This window comes from Geotrypetes seraphini, chromosome 6 (assembly GCF_902459505.1).
Source record: "Geotrypetes seraphini chromosome 6, aGeoSer1.1, whole genome shotgun sequence".
Taxonomy (NCBI): domain Eukaryota; kingdom Metazoa; phylum Chordata; class Amphibia; order Gymnophiona; family Dermophiidae; genus Geotrypetes; species Geotrypetes seraphini.
Window position 1 is genome coordinate 124,074,915 of NC_047089.1, and position 20,876 is coordinate 124,095,790.

At 42.4% G+C, this 20,876-nt stretch overlaps 1 protein-coding gene across 5 annotated transcripts in view; it reads right to left on the reverse strand.

The window, feature by feature from the left end:
* Positions 1-20,876, reverse strand: part of ITGBL1 (integrin subunit beta like 1) — a 541,162-nt gene that overhangs the window by 161,116 nt on the left and 359,170 nt on the right. The gene's annotated exons all lie outside the window — the stretch shown is intronic.

Genomic DNA, 20,876 nt, shown 5'->3' on the forward strand with positions numbered 1-20,876 from the left:
ATCTAATGTAGAAGATTCTCTCTTTGGGATTAACATAAACATAAGAAACGCCTTCACCGGAACAGACCAAGGTCCATCTAGTCCGGCGATCCGCACACGCGGAGGCCCATTTAGGTGCTCCTTGTTGGAGACCCGGATTTCCCGTATCCCTCAATATGTTTTGCAAGAAGGTGTGCATCCAACTTGCGTTTGAAACCCAGAACAGTAGCCTCTGCCACCACCTCCTCCGGGAGAGCATTCCAAGCGCCCACAACTCGTTGTGTGAAACAGAACTTCCTAACATTTGTCCTGAACCTGCTGCCACTCAGAACTTATGTGCATGACAGAAGAGCAGGACTTTGGTATGATTGTATGTGATGACCTTAAGGTGACAAAAGAACGTAAGAACATAAGAAGTTGCTTCCACTGGGTCAGACCAGAGGTCCATCCTGCCCAGCGGTCCGCTGGGCAGGAACACTGTTTTCCCCTTATGCCAAACCAGACTCCCAGATACTCCAGGTGACTCTTCCGAAAGCTGACCACCCAGCCCAGCTTCTGCAGCAGTTGAATCACTCTTTGAACTACAGTCTGCCTTTGGATTTGGATCGGGCTCTCTTTAGTCAATTGTCCAGATACAGATGTACTTGTATGCATGCTCTGTGCAGGTGTGCTGCAATAGCCACCATTATTTTGGTGAAGGTCTGTAGCACACAGTCAGCCCAAAGGACAAGGCCGCAAACTGGAAGTGTTGTTCTAGAACATGGAATCATAAAAACGTACTGTGCTGGAAAAATGGGAATGAGCAGATAGGCCTCCATCAAATCCAGGGAGGCGAAAAATTCCCCAGGCGCCATTGATGCAATCACCAACCTCACTGTCTCCATTCGGAAACGGGGTATCTTGAGGGCTGCATTCACTGCTTTGAAGTCTAGAATCGGCCTCGTCTTCTGAGCCTCTCTTGGGCACTATGAAGTACATCATGTATCTACCGGAGCCCTTGTCTTCCTCTGGCATGAGCTCTATGCCTTTCAGATTCAGCAGCCTTTGTACTGTTGCTCGGACTCTGGCCATTTTTTTCCAACCTTCCAGCTGGAGAGTCTAGAAAAAGATCTGGGAAGGGATGAAAAAACTTGAGCTTTTACCCCCTCCTGTATAATGTCCAGTACCCAGCGATCTGTGGTGGTCTCTGCCCATGCTCCCCAATAGGCCGATAACTTCCCTCTGATGCCAAGCCTTGGACAGATCTCTGACCCAAAGGCCCTCCCTGGTAGGGAAAAATTCTGCAGTTGTTTCTCTCTGGAGAGAAGTCCCAGACTGGAGCTGTGTGCTGGCTCTAATCTCCCCTCTAGTATCAGCTAGACTTAATCTATTTACCTCCTGCCTGACTGCTTGTGGCTTACATGCCTGTAGCTTTCCAGGAGCAGCCCCTCCCCCCTCAGAATTGATTCTCTGTTTCACTGTCTGTTCTTTCAGGGAAACTGCTCTACTGTTTTCTCTGCTCTTGGGAAAGGAGTACAGTACTCCCCCAAAATTCGCTGGGGTTCCGTTCCAGGAACATTCGTGAATTTAAAAAACCGCAAATACGGTTTTTAGGCAGGGGAGACAGGAGAGGGCACGTAGCTCCTGATTGGTAAGGCCTGAGTTTAGTACAGGAAGAGGCCCTCTCCTGCCTCTCCAGCTACCCTTTCCTGCCTCCCCTGCCCAGTCATTCGTGGTCAGAAAATACCACGAATGACCGGGACCGCAAACCGCTGACCGTGAATTTGTGGTGGAGCACTGTAATGGCAATCAACTTGTGTTTTGGGAGCCCTCCCTACTTAGTTTCCTAGTGGATGGCTCTTCTATCTCAACCCTATTTGTTTTAACCTCGGCACAGCCCTAATATCTGGTTGCTGTACTAGCTTGGTCTTAGGGAATGTGGGTTTTAAAGCAGGGCTTTTCATCGTGACAGGTGTTTGCCCGTCACAGTATGCTAACCTAGAACCCATGTTGTCTTTATATTATGTACTGTATATTAATTTGTAACTCATTCCAAGCTCGTTGGGTAGATCGGGGTAGAAAACAAATTAAATAAATAAATCAGGGTCAGAGTAAGCCATTGCAAATTTGCATACTTTGTGTTTTCAATTTTAAGTGAGCCATTACTGACACAAGCAGGACACAAGCAGTTAGGACCCCCTTTTATCAAGCTGCATAAGCATTTTTTAAAAATCGCAGACACTGCAGTAAAAACTCCGACACTCATAGGAATTCTATGAGCATCAGAGCTTTTACCGCAGCAGTCTGCGATTAAAAAATCCTTACACCGCTTGATTAAAGAGGGCCTAGGTTTGCCAACTACCTGCCTTTTTCCCACTCCCCCCCAAGATCAGCAAAATTTTACATTAATGTGCAGAAAGTAGGTAATATGTCTAGATATTTTTCTAAATTTAAAACTTCTAAGTTTAAACCCCCTCTCTTCCCTCCTTTATGAGCCTACCCTGCCTGACTCAGTTGTAACTAGCAGTATACTGTAGGCTGCAGGTAAAATCCAGCCAATGGGAAGACAGCGGGATCAGTTTCCCCCATGTCAAGTTTTATCCCATTCTGTTAATTATTTTTAGGTATTTTGCCCACAGACAAACAGACATTCTTGATCCCTTTTGTATAATTCTTACATCTTCCATTGAGTTGGGAAGAATAAAACTTCAAACAATTCAATAACTTTATTGATTTGAATGTCTGAAATAAATATTTTTCTGCAATTCAGAAAAATGCAGTTTCTTTCCAGTGTAAATCACAGTTTTTTCATTATCATCCTAAAACCTTGTGCAAAATAGAAACAGACATCCACAATGAACACAGGTAATTTGATGTCATAAACAATTGTAAGCTGTGTGATGAAGAAAATACACTTAGGAATCTATGATTGCATTCGTTTTGAGTCATCTAGAGCTTAATGGGTTTGATTGCTTTCCCATTTTTACACATTCAGTCTTGTAATGAGTTTGAGCATTGAATTCCAAGGAGATATTTAATTTACTGAAAAATGTCAAATGCTTTATAGAGGTATAATCACCAAAATGTTAATCAAATTCAGTTCTTGCTATAGGTTATTTATTAGGTAGTGAATAAATTTCAGATCTGGGCTTGGCTAAAACTGAAAGATTTTACTTTTTGAAATGTGTAAAAGAGCATTGAGGTCAAAATTTTTTGTTTCCTTAGTTCAAAACCATGATAACAGATAATGTCATAACATTACCTCATCCTTTCCAAGAAATAGAAAACATTTTTCATTAATTGATTATTCTCTTCATTAAAATTTATGTAATGTCTACTTGCAGCGTTTGTGTTTCTTCTGCCCGACATAGCTAAAGTCCCTCAAAGGCAGTCACTGTTAGTCCCTTACCTGTTTGACAGGACCAGAGGCAACATGGATTCACTACGTAGGTCTTTTCAGACAAATCTGATCAATTTCTTTGACTGGGTGATCAGAGAATTGGATAGAGGGAGTGTACTAGATGTGGTGTATTTAGATTTTAGCAAAGCCTTTGACAGTGTTCCACAGAGATGTCTAATAAATAAATTGAGTGCGCTCAGGATGGGCCTCAAAGTGATGGCTGGGTCAAGAATTAGTTGAGTGGAAGGCAGTGGCATATCTAGCATATGTGACACACGGGGCCCATCATTTTTTGACACCCCCCCCTCATCTATATTAAAAATATGATTTTTAGTAACAATGCACATATCGCACAACAAGATTGTACCTAGGAAAAGGCAGCATCTTAAACACTGCAGTGAGCACTAGAACACCAACACATACATTGTAAAACTAAACAAACCAGATCCTGCACAGTCAATTGATTCTGTACAGTCGATGCTATCAGAAAGCCTTGTCCCTTTCATACACACAGATATACCCTCGCCCAATATGGAATAATCACAAACTAAAAATAGAAATATATAGACAAAAGTTAAACTGAACTGCCAAGAAACCAGACTCTGCATACAATGCAACACCACAACACCACAAAAACAGTAATACATGTCCTCTAATACTGTGCAAAATATAAAGATAGTAGAAATAAATTTGAAAAAACTGATACATAACAATCACCACTTTACAAATTAACAAATAAAAATAAAACAAATAATGAGAAATAAGAAAATACCATTTTATTGGACTAATCCCCATAAGCTCGGTCCTCATCCCCACAAACCACATGATTCCATCCAAACAAGCCTTGAATTGTTTTATATTGAACTTATTATATTAAAGTATAAAAAGAAACAATATTCAATACAATTGTCAATTTATAAATCAGCATCTTCTCCCCACTCTCTCTTCCCCATTTCCCTTCAGCGTCCTCAGCCCACTCTCTCTCCACTTTCCTTCAGCACATAAAAACAAGCAAGTAATTTTATATCATTTTCATTCTATTCATTCATAGAAATTAAAGTCTAAATAATGCCAGTCACATAACAAAACATGATTTTACAAAAAGAATTCCCTGCACAGTCAAGCCTGCAAGGATTACTAGATGTCTTTCAGCAGCTCCCCTCCCTCCCTCCCTCCCCCTTACCTTCGTGGCCAAGTCAAAATGATCTACCAACAATAAAATTTTAAAAACACAAAGCACACTGTACGCAGAGAAAATGTTAATTATCATTTATATTCCGCGGGTTTTCAAAGAGGTCAAGGTAGATGACTTTATGCAATGTCACCTCAATAACAACTATACAAAAATAGACAAATATACTCCCTCCTTTTTTACTTAACTGCGATAGCGTTTTTTAATGCAGGGAGCTGCGCTGAATGTCCCACGCTGCTCTCAACGCTCATAGGCTCCCTGCACTAAAAACTGCTATTGCGGTTTAGTAAAAGGGGGCCATAGTGCAAAATATAGACAGCATATATAAATTCTCAAAACGGACACATTTTGATCACTAAATTGAAAATAAAATCATTTTTCTTACCTTTGTTTGGTAATTTCATCAGTCTCTGGTTGCACTTTATTCTTCTGACTGTGCATCCAATATTTCTTCCCTTCTTTCAGCCTCCTGTATGCTTCCTCTCCTCCAGACCTCATTCCCTCCCCCAACTTTTTCTTTGTTTCATACTGTCCCCTTCTTTCTTTCTCTCTCTCCATGCCCCCTTTCTTTCTGTATATCTCTTTCTCTCTCTCTATCTGTGCCCCATTTCTTTCTTTCTTTCACCCTGCCCCCTTCTTTCTCTCTCCATGCCCCCTTTCTTTCTTTGTCTGTCTTTCTCTCTCTCTCAGTGCCCCATTTCTTTCTTTCACCCTGCCCCTTCTTTCTTTCTCTCTCCATGCCCCCTTTCTTTCTCTATGTCTGTCTTTCTCTCTCTCTCCTCATGCCCCATTTCTTTCTTTCTTTCACCCTGCCCCCTTTCTTTCTTTCTGGATCCCTGTCCCCCCCCCCTTTCTTTCTTTCTGGCTCCCTGTCTCCCCCCCCCTTTCTTTCTTTCTCCCTGCCCTCCCCCATGCCACTGCTATTGGGAAACATGCTGCTGCCACCGACCGCCGGGAAAAGGCTGCCACTGGCCATCAGAAACAGGCCGACGACGAGTTCGCCCTGCTTCTCTTCCCCACGGGCCGACCAACTCTCGCTGCCCGACATCAATTCTAACGTTGGAGAGGACGTTCCGGGCCAGACAGGCAGCGATTGGCTGGCCCAGAATGTCCTCTCTGACGTCAGAATTGACATATGACAGCTAGAGTTGGTCGACTCGCGGGGAAGAGAAGCAGGGAGGGAGAACTGGGCGCCGGCTTGTTCCTGATGACGGCAATGGCAGCCTTTCCCCAGCGGCAGCCTATTCCCCGGTGAGTGGCCAGCTGTGCACCCTCTTGGGCTGTGCACCCGGGGTGGACTGCCCCCCCCTTGGTACGCCACTGGTGGAAGGCAACAGAGGGTAGTGATCAGTGGAGATCACTCTGAAGAAAGGGATATTACCAGTGGTGTGCGTCAAGGTTCTATTCTTGGGCCTGTTCTTTTTAACATTTTTATAAATGATATTGCTGCAGGGCTGTCAGGTAAGATTTGCCTCTGTAAACTAATAATCATCTCAAGTTAACAACTATTAGGTATGTATTAGATTACAGAACTGTCGTTTGACCTAGGGAGCTGTGGCAAAATTTTGAAACATTAAGTGAGCCTTGAACAGAAAAAGTTTGGGAACCACTGGTCTAGAGTGTTCCCTGCCCTCTCTTTCATGTTTCTCTAGCCCATTTGTCTCCACCTCTTCCCATTCCATTTTCTCCCTTCAACTGCACTTGTCACCATGAAGAGATCTCTCTCTTTGCATACCCTGTTACCCCAGAGCTTACATTATTATGTTTGTATTGCTTAAGTGAAAGCAGAATCTGTTCGTATTACTTTTGACTTATGATGTGATGTCACAGTAGTCACAGCTGTCTGTATTCTTGGAAACAATTGTATATCTTCCTGACAGTTGTCATCTTGATGTACCATCTCACTGCTGTTTATAACCTGTTTTTCAGAACATGACCTTATCATGTTTGGATTAATAAACATGTTCCTTCTGTTACTTGTCCTTCAATGTTACATGTATCTGGGAAACATCTGTATGTACATTTTTCAAGGCCACATGCATGATTGTGCTGGCTGCATGATCATGATTATGGCTGCATGATCATGTGCTGGCTGCATAGTATCTTTGGATACTCTGTTTTTCAGTGACCTGCTCTGTAGTCTCAGGTCACGTCAGTGAAATGACAGGAGTGGGTAAAAATGGTCATGGGGGCTTCTCCTTGTCAAGAATTTTGAAACTCTGAGTTTTTATTAATAGTAATTTTTATTTTACTCTTTTTGTTGTTAAGTATATAATAACAATGCTTCCAAATTTTGGGACAATATAAATTTGTTAACAAAAGAGAAATAAAATAGGCATAGAAAAAAATTGCTTCTTAAAGTCAACATGATATCAAATTAGTCTAAGTGAAGCAAGAAAGGTCTGTCCAATTAAACCAACATGTTTAACAGTGTCAGGCCGCTTCACAAAATAATTTTCTTTCTGACCCTTAACTAGTTTATTTCTTTTAGCCTAGAGAATTTATTTTAGCCTAGAGAATTGTTAGCATTTTCTCAAAGTGTCATTAATTACTCAGTCCTCATTACATTATATTCTATGAGCCACCAAATAGCCTTTATCATTTATTATTTAATTATTTTTTCAGACCTGCTATTGCCTATATCATTGTGTAACGCTATTTCAAAACTCAGGGGAGGGTATCCTTCCTTTGCAGGGAACAGAGGCCCAGCAAATCCATATCTCCCTACTATAGTCACAGGATCAGGACACACATTTTCAAAAAACAATTGTAAACTGTGATTACCTTAAACATCACCTTGTAACTAGCTTTTCAACTCTTGCAATTATTTGCGGAGAATGTGGTGTCAGCATTTAGCATAGCCTTCAGCAACATCAAGTAGGTTGATGATGTCCCACCACATATATCCATATGTCTCGAAGAGGTGGGCTTTTAACTGGGCCTTGAACACTGCTTTAGCCTTGTATCCTGTGTTTCTAGGACTCCTAATGTGCACAGTCAGATGCTATTGTCACAGGCATGTATTTATGTAGTTAAATTTCTAATCCACCAATCCAAATCATACTTGTACTTGTGGAGCTACATTGTACAATGCTGCTTTATTAGTGTCTGAATTTAGAAAGGAGTCCTGCATCCTACATCCATGGCTGACCTATCATGTAACAAGGTCCTACAGCAATGTATCTCAAACTATATGCCACGGCACACTAGTGTGCCTCCTGAGATTTCAAGTGTGCTACAGCACACTAGGGAAGAGGAGAGGTGCCAGCACCAGCTGACTGCCTACAGGATAGAGTCATAGAGTATGATGGCAGAAAAGGGGCGTCAGCCCAACAAGTCTGCCCATTCCAAGAGCCCTACCCTTAAAAAAACCTACCCCATAAAAGAACCCTCCCCCTAAGCATTTCCCTGGAGTGAACCCACATGTTTATCCCATCGTCTCTTGAAGTCGAGCACATTGCTGGCCTCAACTACCTGACGTGGAAGACCATTCCAACGATCAACCACCCTTTTGGTGAAAAAGTACTTCCTGATGTCACCATGAAGTCTCCCACCCTTGAGTTTGAGCGGATGCCCTCTTGTTGCCTTGGGACCTGTAAGGAAAAAGATATCTTCCTCCACCTCAGTAAGGCCTGTAAGATATTTGAACGTCTCTATCATGTCTCCCCTCTCTCTGCGTTCTTCGAGAGAATATAATTGTAGTCTGCTTAGACGGTCTTCATATGGGAGATCCTTGAGTCCTGAGACCATCTTAGTGGCCATTTGCTGAACCGATTCCATTCTCTTCACATCCTTTTGGCGAGAGGCACCTCCTGTAGGCAATCAGCAGGCACTAGCACCTCTTCTTTCCAGCCCTCTTCCCTGCTAGCACCACACACACACACACACACACCGGTGTCTCAGGGCCCTTCTGTAGGGCCTTCGTGCATGTGCGGCCATTGAAGTGATGAAGTTGCACATGCACATGATGTCATCATGGCAACATCTGCGCACTTCCGGGTGCCTCGAGCCGCAGCTACTAGCTTTAGTGTGCCGCGGCTTGAGAAAGTTTGCGGGACACTGTCCTACAGCATCAACCTACTTTAGAAAAGCTTACTCTGCTGAGTGAGCCATTCCCCAGCCTTATCAGTACTATTAGCCCCATCCAAGAAGAGGCTTGTATACTACTTAAGGTCCAAGGCAAAAGTCCATATTCTGATATGAGCATGCTCTGTTTGTGCTTAGAAATGGCTGCTTAAGCTTATGGGAACAACACAGTGCAGCAGAAGTCTGCAAAGAAAACCAAAAAGCAAGGAAAGTTAACAAAGCTACTTGAAGGTCTTGGACTTCACAACAGAAAGGCAGCATGGGTACTTGTGCAATTCTTACTTGCAAACAATGACTTGATACTTCTGCAAACCTATTTCCCACTCACTATATTCTCCTGGATAGACGCAGGGGAACACATGAGATCATCAGAGAGATCTGAGTAAATGTTGTCAGGAACCCAGTACCAGATGGCTGTGTTTTAGATGATATAGCAAGAAAGCATTATCTCTGCCATTTGTGTAGGTGGATATGATTTGCCCAAAAACCTGAAGCAACTTTATAACTCTTCCAGCATGTGCTCAGTGAATGTACTGGAGATAATTCTATAACAGTGTACCCATTCTATAAAGGAAAGTAGGCACTTAAATGCTGTAAATACACTGGTAAAATAATATTCTATAAGTTATATGCAAAAAAAGTGTGAGTCCTGTCCACATTCCACCCAGACTATGTATATGACCACATGTCAAATATGTATGTATTCAAAACAAAAAAAGAGAACGAGAGATTCAAATTATGAATACTAAAAAATCAAGAGAATTCAACTTATCTTAAATAATGATAATTGTACTCAGTCACCAAACACCTTGTGATACCACTAGCAAGCCTGGGTTAACGGTGTTACCTTACATCATAGACAATGCCCTCCCTGCCTCCTCAAACCAGATATTCCTTAACAGACCTTCAAATGAAAGAAAATCAGAAAACAAGTCACTTATCTTAGTTGTTCCTTATCAGCGTAATGGAGGAATTGCAGGGTGCCATGGCACAGTCCTGCAGCTAGCGGTTGAAATCAAAATATTCCCAATCCCATATGTGTGAACACCAAAAATCCACTAATCAAAATACAAAAAATAAAACGCAAAAAATAGCCTATAAAATCAAACAAGCATCATCTTCACCATTCAAATGTCTTCCATTAATTTCACTTATTTCACAGATTATGTTTCATATTATTAATTTCACAGATTATGTTTCATTCTTTTCTTCAAGAGGAAGACTTCAAACACTGAGAACAGGAAACAGATTCTTTCAAACTCGTCACAGTCAAAATATCATATAATAAAAATCAAAAAAAGCAATCAATAAATGCTATGAGCTCTCTTACCGGATCAGGAGCAAGATCCGAGTGTAGGTTACAACAACAGCATGTATTTACAGAATAGCAGTTTGACATTTATATCTGTACATGCACTCATTTACATATATATGCCATTATTCTAAACATTAAATCATAGAATCAACACAGCATGTTATACTGCCTAAAAATAATCTAGATAGAATTCTGAAGAACAAAGGAAAAAACCTAGATCTATCCAACTACAGACCAGTAGCAAACCAACCATGGGTATCTAAACTAATAGACAAACTAGCCTGGCAACAATTATCAGACACATATGCACAGAAATAGTACTAGTAGCAGTACAGGACTCAGTCCTCAAACACCATGCTATAGGAGAAGATGTGTTGCTGGAGTTCCTGGATCTCTTGGCGGCCTTTGACCTAGTCCAACAAACACTGCTAAAATCGAGATGCAGAGAATTAGGTCTCAAAGGAAAAGTCATGGCATGGATAGACTCTTTTCTATCCAAAAGATTAACGAGAGTAGAATGGCAGGGGACTACAAGTAAGTGGAAGGAAGCAGACATAGGAGTACAACAGGGGTTGGCCATGTCACCCATTCTGTTCAAAATCTTCCTCCAATTGCTGGGGAAATTCATCAGAAAACAAGAATGGGAATGCTACATCTATGCAGAAGATATCCAACTGATCATCCTGCTGAAGAAATGGGTTGAGAAGACCAAGCAGAAGATCAAGACGGGCCTAAAGAAAATCTTCGGTTGGTTCCAAATGAACAGACTGGGGATAAAACAAAACTACATCTAATCAATAAATGGGGTGGAAACAGCCCAAGTTACCAACTAACTCTGAACGGCAACACCATATAATTGTCCATGGAAGGAGTATGAACCTAGGAGTATGGCTATACCCAAACCTAGACATGACAATACACATCCAATGCTCTACAATTTACACTTACCAATAATTTTCCCCTCAATTTCCTATTCATTTATCTCCCTCCTCCAGTTACCAAATCCTCACTCTCTTCTCTCCTATCTGTAATCATGGATGTCAGCATCTCCCACCTTAAGCCTATCATTTTGGGTGACTTCAAAATATACTTCAACCAACCAACCCATTCCAACACCTCAAAACTCTTAACTCTAATCTCAGACATCTCCCTTACTCCTTTGATCTCTTCCCCCACACATCAAGCCGGACACACTATTGACATGGTATTTGTACCAGAAACAATTGCCCATCTTTTCCAAAATCCAACAACCCACCCCCTTCTGTAGTCAGATCACGTCCTAATCAATCTTTCTCTTCAGTCACCTACAGATCAAGCCCCCACCCCCCCCCCCCATACACACACACCTATAATTTCAGAGATTATTCAAAAATTACTACCTCTACAATTCAAAACTCCTTAAATTTAAATATAAATGAATTTGCACACCTAGAAATGGATGAAAAATCAGCCCTTTGGAATGATGAAACAAGTTCTCTTAGCTCCTTTCCACTAAAGAACATATTAATATCCTAAAAAGAAACCTTGGTTCACAGAAATTCTGAGACTTCTTCATTGCCAACTCCACTCCTCTGAATATAAATGGAGAAAATCACACTCAATCATTTCCCTTCACCAATACAAAGAATTAGCAACCCACTACAAACATGCAATACAAACAACTAAAAAGGAATACTACTCAAAACACATAACAAGTGCTCACAATACTTCAGCACTATACACCATAGTTCGATCTCTTTCCCCTTACTCAAAAAAAAAAAAAAAATCCTGTATGCTCGTTCAACCAACCATCAGCATCAGGTCTGGCCAACTATTTTGATAAAAAATAAAAGACATTTGAACAAATTTCAATAACATCTCATCCACAAAATCCCCAGAACCTCTAAACCAGGATCATCACCTCTCTTTCAGCACATTCTCAAAATTCAAACCCCTTCTGTAGCTGATTTGTTGAAAACTATTAAATCTATGAATACCTCTAATAATCCCACAGATAATATTCCACCTTTTATGCTAAAAAAATTCTTCTCAACATTTGGTCCTTTCCTCCAAGAAATGATCACCCAAAGTCTCCCAACTAATGTTGTTCCAAAATCCTAGGAAATCAGCCTTAGTTTTCCCCAAACTAAAAAACAAAGCTTAGATGAAACTCAATGCTCCAATTTCCATCCTATTGCCAACTTACCCTTTATTGCCAAACTCACCGAAAAAATTGTTTTTCACCAACTTTCTGAATTCTTTGAAAAAACGAACGCCCTTCATCCAAACTAAACCGGTATTCACATAAACTACTCGAATGAACTGTCTCTGCTCAGTCTCACCACCACCATCTACTACTTCCAAGACCAAGAAAATCAGTTCTCCTGATATCCCTTGATCTATCGGCTGCCTTTGACACGATTGATCATGACCTACTTCTCAATCATCTTAAAAACAGTGGTATAACCGATTCCATCTCTCCTCTGGTTTTCCTCTTACTTCGCTGATCAGAATTTCAAAGTTCACTCTAAAGGAACATCCTCTCCTCCAATCTTTCAAACCTACGGTGTTCCACAAGATTCTATTCTAACCCCCCTACTTTTCAACATCTTCTTAGCCCCTTTCTTGTCTCTAGCTCAAATTATTGGATTTACCACCTTTGCCTACATTGATGACATTCAACTTCTTCACCCCATTAACCCAGCAAACATCAACCATATCCAAGAAATCAATATTAAACTGGACAAAATCAGTCTATGGCTACGAACCAACAGACTTTCCCTGAACATAGCCAAATCTCGAGGAATCCTTTTCCCCAGTTAAAAACAATGATACCTTAATTGGACAATATGTATTGACTCTTATCCACTCCAAATAGAATCCAAATTAAAACTACTAGGTATCATTTTTGACAAAGATCTCAATTACCACGACCAAATCAGCTCATTGACCAAAATCTATTTCTATAAACTTCATCTAATTTGTTCTATAACCTGTTTCTATTCAAACTTTAATTCATTCACTGATCATCTCACACATAGACTACTACAATTCTCTATACTATGGAATAACTCAAAAGGAAATTTGTTGTCTGCAACTGATTTAAAATACTGTGATTAAACTCGTCTATAAAGCCAAAAAAATATGATCATGTCACCCCGCTTCTTCGAGAATCTCATGGTTGCCAGTCTCACATAGAACAACTTACAAAATACTCCTACTTGTTTTTCAAAATTAAGTTCTCTCACACACCTGCCTTCTTAGATAAATATCTTATTTCACATATTCCTTCCAGGGCCCTCAGATCTTCCGATCAGAACTTACTGACAGTTTTCTCGATCAAAGACCTCTATTATACCAGAAACACTATCTTTTCCATCACAGCCCCTTCCCTCTGGAATACAATGCCCCCACATCTCTGCCATGAAAACTCTAACCAAATTTAAAACTAACCTCAAAACATTTCTGTTAAAAGACGCATACCAAAACTGCAGTTAAGAATCCTTTCCAAGGAAAAAAAAAAAGAGAACCGCTTTTAAGAATCGACCTCCCTTTCCTCCTGTATTCTTCTCTCCCTCTTCTTTTTATTTTTCAATTTAATTAAAATCTCCCTCCATGCCCCCCCCCCCAGCTCCTCTTGTATCTAACACGTCTAGGCTACAACCTGCCTTATATTATTTTTAGTTTTTATAAATTTTTAATATTATAAACTGGTCATGTAGGGCCTGTTTTACAAAGCTGCACTAGCGGCTGCTGTGCGGTAACGGCTCCGAAGTCCATAGAGATTTAAAGGGCTTCGGGGCTGTTGCTGTGTGGCAGCCACTAGTGCGGCTTTGTAAAACAGGCACTAAATCTCTCCATTATGACCTTGTCTTCCCTGAGCATCCCCTTAAACCCTTGGTCATCTAGTGCAGTGGTTCCCAACCCTGTCCTGGAGGAACACCAGGCCAATTGGGTTTTCAGGCTAGCCCTAATGAATATGCATGAAGCAAATTTGCATGCCTATCACTTCCATCATATGCAAATCTCTCTCATGCATATTCATTAGGGCTAGCCTGAAAACCCGATTGGCCTGGTGTTCCTCCAGGACAGGGTTGGGAATCACTGATCTAGTGGTCCAACAATTCTATTTCTACTATGTGTTTTTGCCTCCAACACAATCTTCTTTTCAAGGTCTCTCTTTGCCTTTTTTTATCAGCACTTTCCATTTGACTTGCCAATCCTTATGCTATTTCCTATTATTTCCAATCAGATCCTTCTTCCACTTTCTGAAAGATTTTCCTTTAGCTCTAATATGTATTTATTTATATATTTATTCAGCCCGTCCTCCTACAGGATAGTCCAGAACAGGTTACAAGAGTATATTCACAATATAGGTCAGGACATGACATGAGTAATCATACAGTTCTTGATGGACATAGCATGGTGATAATGCAATATCTCTGTTACAGATATAACAGATAGTACAGCTTCTGTTTTATGGGCCTATAACATGGTTGATAGTATAGTATCTGCGTTACAGTAGATTGCACCCTTTAGTTATACTAGGAGTGGCATTTGAGTTATAGTAGGTTGCACATTTAAGTTATATTAGGAGTGGCCATTATGTTCTTATTTGAGTTTGCTAGGAATAGTATTTGAGCACTTTAAGTTATAGTACGGATTGCATTATGAATTTCATCAGTCAGGTAGTGGAGGTACTGAGTCACCGAGCGCAGTCATTAAGGTGCTGTTTTAGTAAAGAGGAAGGTTTTCATAGCCTTCCTGAAGTTCCATAGATTGTCTAGCGATCTAATTGATGGGGGGGATGATGTGCCATAATCTAGGTATGAATTGCAAGTAGAAGCATTTTGTGAGCTGTTTCAGTCTTGTGAGAGCGAGCAGGCGGTAGGGTCAATTGTCTCTCTGCTTAGGATCTTAGTGATTAGCTGGGGATATAAATTTGTAGGGGTTTTTGGTTTTTATTTTTCCATGAAAGTTTATTAAGATTTGAAAAAATACAAGAGAATATGAAACTGAAACATCCTTAGGGGAACAGGACTGGTTGCAATTTTGGAAAAGAATGGCAAGGCCTTTGGCTTCAGCTAGCATGTCCCAATCCATATATTTCCTGTGCCATAAAGCCCTGTGGACTCCACATAAGCTTTCACTGGCAGGCTTCCTTCCGTCTAATAATTGGAACTGTGGATGAGTTGTTGGTTCATTACTTCATATGATATATGATTGTTCATATGTATCACAATATTGGGAAAGAAGTTTGGAATATTATACTAAAAATTTTTGATATCCAAGCTGATTAGCTCTCTTACCATAGTAATTTGAAGTCTCATGCTCCAGGAATGGTTTTAAATGAAAATCATACTAAACTCCTTGATATTCTTCTCTCTATAGCGCTTAAGCTCATTCTTTCTAATTTAGAAGTCAACTAGCTCTCTTTCCTCACATCACGGTGGCAATCAGTTTTACAATTACTATAAATATGAAATTGGTCCTTTCTAAGAAATTTAGAACCACAGTCTTTTTTAATAGACACTGGTCTCTCTTTGCAGGCATATTTGCAAATCATTTTCCAGCAGTGTTTAAATGTTGATAAACCTTACTTCATATCAATTTCTCTCTGTTCCATTGATTTTGAATGTAAGCGTAAATTTGTAGTTTTGATGTCATATAGTTTGGTATCATCTTGTGGAAGGTTTTGAAAGCAAGAATTAGGGCTTTGAAGGTGCAGTGTTTTGGATAGGCAGCCAGTGCATGGATGCTAATGCAGGGGTGACATGGTTGAGGATGTCCAGGTTCTTCAGGAGGCGGATTGCAGCATCTTTGCACACCTTAGAGATGGGAGAGTGTTTTTGCAGGTAAGCCCACTAGTAGTGTGTTGCAGTAGTCTAAGCGGAATAATACAAAAGCATACAGTAATTAGGTGAACTCCATTTCTGAAAAGTAATGCCCGGATGCATTTTAGCTGGCAGAGATAGTAAAAGGATGATGACACTAATTTGGATATATGATCTGAGAGTGATAAATTTGAGTCCACGAACCACTCCCAGGCTACGGACATTGTCCTTGGCTGTAAGGGTGTCATTTGCCCAGGAAAAGGAAAGATGGAGGTAGTACAAGTATCTTTGTGTATCCGAGAAGTTCAGTTTTTGACGCATTTAGCTGTAGTTTATTTACAGTCATCCAGTTCATGGGGGAGATGGACTTGGGGGAGGGATAGATAGAAGAAATAATGGATCTAAAAACAGGAGAGGGAGAGAGATGGTGGACAATGGGATTTAGGGAAGGAAGGAACAGAAAGGGATAGAAGTTGGACACAAGGGATGGTGTGGAGGGGGGATATATATACTGAATAGGAGGGTATTTGGGAAGAGAAAAGGAGAGCTGGTGGACCCTGGGGTGGTGGGGAAGGAGGGAGAGAGAAAAGGAGAAAGGAAAGATGGTGGATCGGGGATGGTGGGGGACCACGCTACAACTATGAAGATGGAAATGAAAAAAAAAGGAAAAAATGCCAGACTTCCGGGGGAGGGAAGGGAAACGGAAGGGGAGGACAGACGATTGAAGATGGATGGTTAGCACGGAAAAAGAAGAAAATGGGCAGTAGACCCTGGCAAGCAAGTTATCAGAAGATGTTTGTCGGCAGAGCCTGAGGCCAACATGATTTGGAATAATGACCAGATAAAAGGTAGCAAAAATAATTTTATTTTCTGCTTTGCGATTACAATTATGTCCAGTATTTGAAATGTGGTATCCTGGTAATTAGACCGTGAACGTGAGCTAGGATTTAACAGAGGAGAGGAAAATTATTATTTTTTTTTTTTTTATTTTGTTTACATCACTGTGCCAGTGTGGGTAGGGAGAGGGCAAAGGGGGTGGGCAGGAAAATCGAATCAAAAATATTTTTCCTGAATCGGGCAGTACTAGTGGAGACATGCCAGTGCTTGATAGCCCTTAGGGCATAGTGCACCCAAGGTGGCCTCATCCATCTTTTAGCCATGATTCTGTCATTAAGAGGAGATCACATCTGTTGTCCATGATGACATCAGTTAAGATGAGGTCTTTGTTGTTTATAATATCGGGCATTTACTAGAGCTGCCACGATGGTGTTTGTTTTGGGCATATCTGTAGCGGTCACATTTTTATGAGGTTGGGGATTCTGACTGCTGTTGGCTTATTGTGGGTTTGTTAGGTCTCCAAATCGGCCCTAGCCTATGATAAAATGAATGTGGTGTGCCATCGTGGGGAAGTATGAATATGATGGCTATGAAAGGGCTAGGTGTATTTGCTTATCTGGAGGTGATGTGGGGAGGTTTGGGTATGGTTTTGAGCCTGATCCTGCTTGGTCACACAAAGAGCCCTTTGACGGGGGCCTGCCGATGGGAGAGGCCCACCAGCTCAGCAGCCCTTTAAAGGGCTGAAGAGGAGTTGGTGGAGCTCTGAGGAAGAAGGGGGTGAGGCATTCCCACTGAAGAAAAAAAGCAAATTGGTGTCCCGGATACAGTGAGGGGGATGACTTGGCTCCTTTACCTCACTGTGCTGGTGGGATCTTAGCCACACACTGGCTCGATTAGCCCTTTAACAGGCTGAAGACGGTGTGAGTGGAACTCTGAGGTAGAAGTGGGTGGAGCTTCCTGCTGAAGAAAAAAAGCAATGGTGTATCCCAGAGCAGTGAGGGGGATGACTTGTCTCCTTTCACCCTCACTGTGTTAGTTTCCTTCACCTCACTTGCTAACCATGTCTGCTACTCTTTGGTCTCCCTTCCTCCTTTTTTAATACATGGAATAGCATTAATGGGTCAGGACCAATGGTCCACCAAGCCCAGTAGCCCATTCTCATAGAGGCCAATCTAGGTCACTAGTACCTGGCCAAAACCCAAAGAGTAGCAACATCCCATGCCTACCGATCCCAGGCAACCAATGGCTTCTGCCATGTCTGTCTTTCTCAATAAGACTATGGACTTTCCTCCAGGAAACTGTCCAAAACCTTTCTTAAAACTAGCTATGCTATCTGCTCTTACAACAAACTAAGCTTAATTATTTTCTGAGCTTAATTATTACTGAGCTTAATTATTTTCTGAGTGAAAAAATATTTCCTCCTATTGGTTTTAAAAGTATCCCCTAGTCTTTGCAATTTTTGATGGAGTGAAAAATCAATCCACTTGTACCCGTTCAACTCCACTCAGGATTTTGTAGACTTCAATCTCCCCTCAGTCATCTCTTTTCCAAGCTGAAGAGTCTTAACCTTTTTAGTCTTTCCTCATACGAGAGGAGTTCCTTCCCTTTTATCATCTTGGTTGCTTTTCTTTGAACTTTTTCTAGTGCTGCTATAATTTTCTGAGATAATGAGACCAGAATTGAATGCAATATTCCAAGTGAGTTGCACCATACAGAGACATGTGACAGAGTGTATGAAACTCTGCCACTTCCCCTGCTTGACACTGCTGCGCTTCTCAGAATAAACCTCAGGAAAACCCGGAACTCCCCCCTTCCTGGCTAAATTGTCTCACAACCACAGCAGCAGTGAGGAAAGAGGTTTCCTCATGAAGGGGTGAGGGGAGAAAAGTAGGAAAATCAGGAAGTGACTCAGGGGAACTTAATAGGCTGAGCCAGACCCAGGAGGAGGTGTGTGCTAGAGGGAACCTAGGAGCTGGAGAAGCTGCTTGGAAGGGCTTGGCACTGACAGAGTTTGTAGAAGGTAAGACACTACTGCATTTAAACATCTGCCTTTGCTCTAGTGCCTGCTAAGATGTGGGGCATAATACTGCCTTACTGTTCCCTGCGCATGGATAAAGACTGTTTGGGATGTGGCAATCCCTATGGAGAAGGGGACTTGTGTTTGAGAAGACTGGGGAAAAGCCTGTATTATTTGAAGAACACAAACTTATAGGAGCCTGTGAGGAAACAGGCTCTGCACTCAGGGCCGCCATCAGGGCAGTACTACCAGTCCTGCATTCAGGGGCCCGGAGCTGACAGGGGGCCCGGGCTCCCCCAGGGTCGCAAGCATAGTCTCCTCTCCTTCTCCTTACATGCCCTGCCACAGCACACAGCCGAACGGAAGTCTTCCCGATGTCAGCGCTGACGTTGGAGGGAGGGCTTAAGCAAAGCCCTCCCTTCCTCCGACGTCAGCGCTGACATCGGGAAGACTTCCAGTCGGCTGCTTGCGGCAGGGCAGGTAGGGAAAAGGGCAGTCGTGTACCGAAGGGGGGGAGGTCCGCCCCAGGTGCAGCCATGGGGGGGGGAGTGTGCACAGCCGGTCAGGTCCCCTTAGCCTTGTGGCGCTTCCCCCGACTGACCGACAACCGGCCTGGCCGACAAACCTCCCTGCCCTGTAGCAGCGAATCTAAATTACCTTCTTACAGCAGCTTCAATATTCCAGCTGCTTGTAAGAAGGTAATTTAGATTCGCGGCTACAGGGCAGGGAGGTTTGTCTGACTGGGCCTGTTCTGTTGTCGGTCGGGTGGGAAGCGCCACAAAGGTAAGGGGCAGGGAGGGAAAAAGGGAGGAAAGGTGGAGTGGAGAAGAAAAGACGCTTAGGGAAATGGGTAAAACTGAGGGGGGAGAAGGCCGATGAAAGGCACTGGGGAAGACAAAGGGGTGGAGAAGGACACTGAAAGGACATGGGGAAGTCAGAGGGGGAGAAGGACAATGAAAGGACATGGGGAAGACAGAGGGGGGAGAAGGACCCTGAAAGGACATGGGGAAGACAAAGGGGTGGAGAAGGACGCTGAAAGGACCATGGAAGATGGGGGAGAAGGAAGCTGAAAGGGCATGGGGAAGACAGGGGGGGAAGGACGCTGAAAGCACATGGGAAGACAGAGGGGTGAGGACCCTGAAAGGATATGGGAAGACAAAGGGGTGGAGAAGGACGCTGAAAGCACACTGGGAAGACAGAGGGGGAGAAGGACGCTGAAAGGACATGGGGAAGACAGAGGGGGAGAAGGATGCTGAAAGGACATGGGAAGACAGGGGGGAGAAGGACACAAAGCAAATGTAGAAGACAGAGGGGGGAGAAGGATGCTGATAGGACATGGGGAAGATGGGGGGAGGACGCTGAAAGGAAATGGGGAAGAGAGAGTGGGGAGAAGACACTGGCAGGGAAGAAGACAGATATGCCAGACTATGGGGGGAGCGGAGGGAAGAAGATGGGTGCCAGACCAATTTGGGAGGCGGGAGAAAGGGAGAGGCACAGTAACAGAGCAAATGGAATATGCAGAAAGAAGAGAGACAGTGATGGAAGGGAATTAATTGAGAACATGAGGAAAGGCAGAAACCAGGCAACAAAGGTAGGAAAAAAATTCTTTTTTTTATTTTTTGCTTCAGGATAAAGTAGTATATTAGTTGTGTTGATAAAAATTTATAAACATTAGAGGCTCTGGTAGAAACCCGTTTACAAAGTATGTATTCTTCCCAATTAATATTTCCAAATTAATAGTCTTTTTGCTTATTTTTAAATGGGTTTCAGTAGCATAATTAAATGAAATAACTATTCCTGTAGTTTATAGGGACGGGCGGGGACGGAGGGGATTCCTCGCGGGGACGAGTGAGGACGGAGGGGATTCCTCGCAGGGATGGGTGGGGACGGAGGGATTACTCACAGGGACGGGTGGGGACCGGTGGGAGTCCTCACGGGGACGGGTGGGGACCGGTGGGACTTTGGCGGGGACAGTGGGATTTCTGTCCCCGTGCAATTTAAACATGCACCTTTCTTCCTCCATCCCATAACACACACAGCCTGGTGGTGATGATTATCAGATTGATTCATGAATATATAATGATGTTATGAGTGTGCACCTCTTCTTCCCATCCTCCTTAGCATGTCCACATACTGCATGTTACATTACACAAAGTCTGTGTAATGTAACATGTTGTATGTGACATGCTGAGGAGGATGGGAAGGAAGAGGTGCACACTCATAACATCACTATATATTCATCCATAGCTGCATGTTAA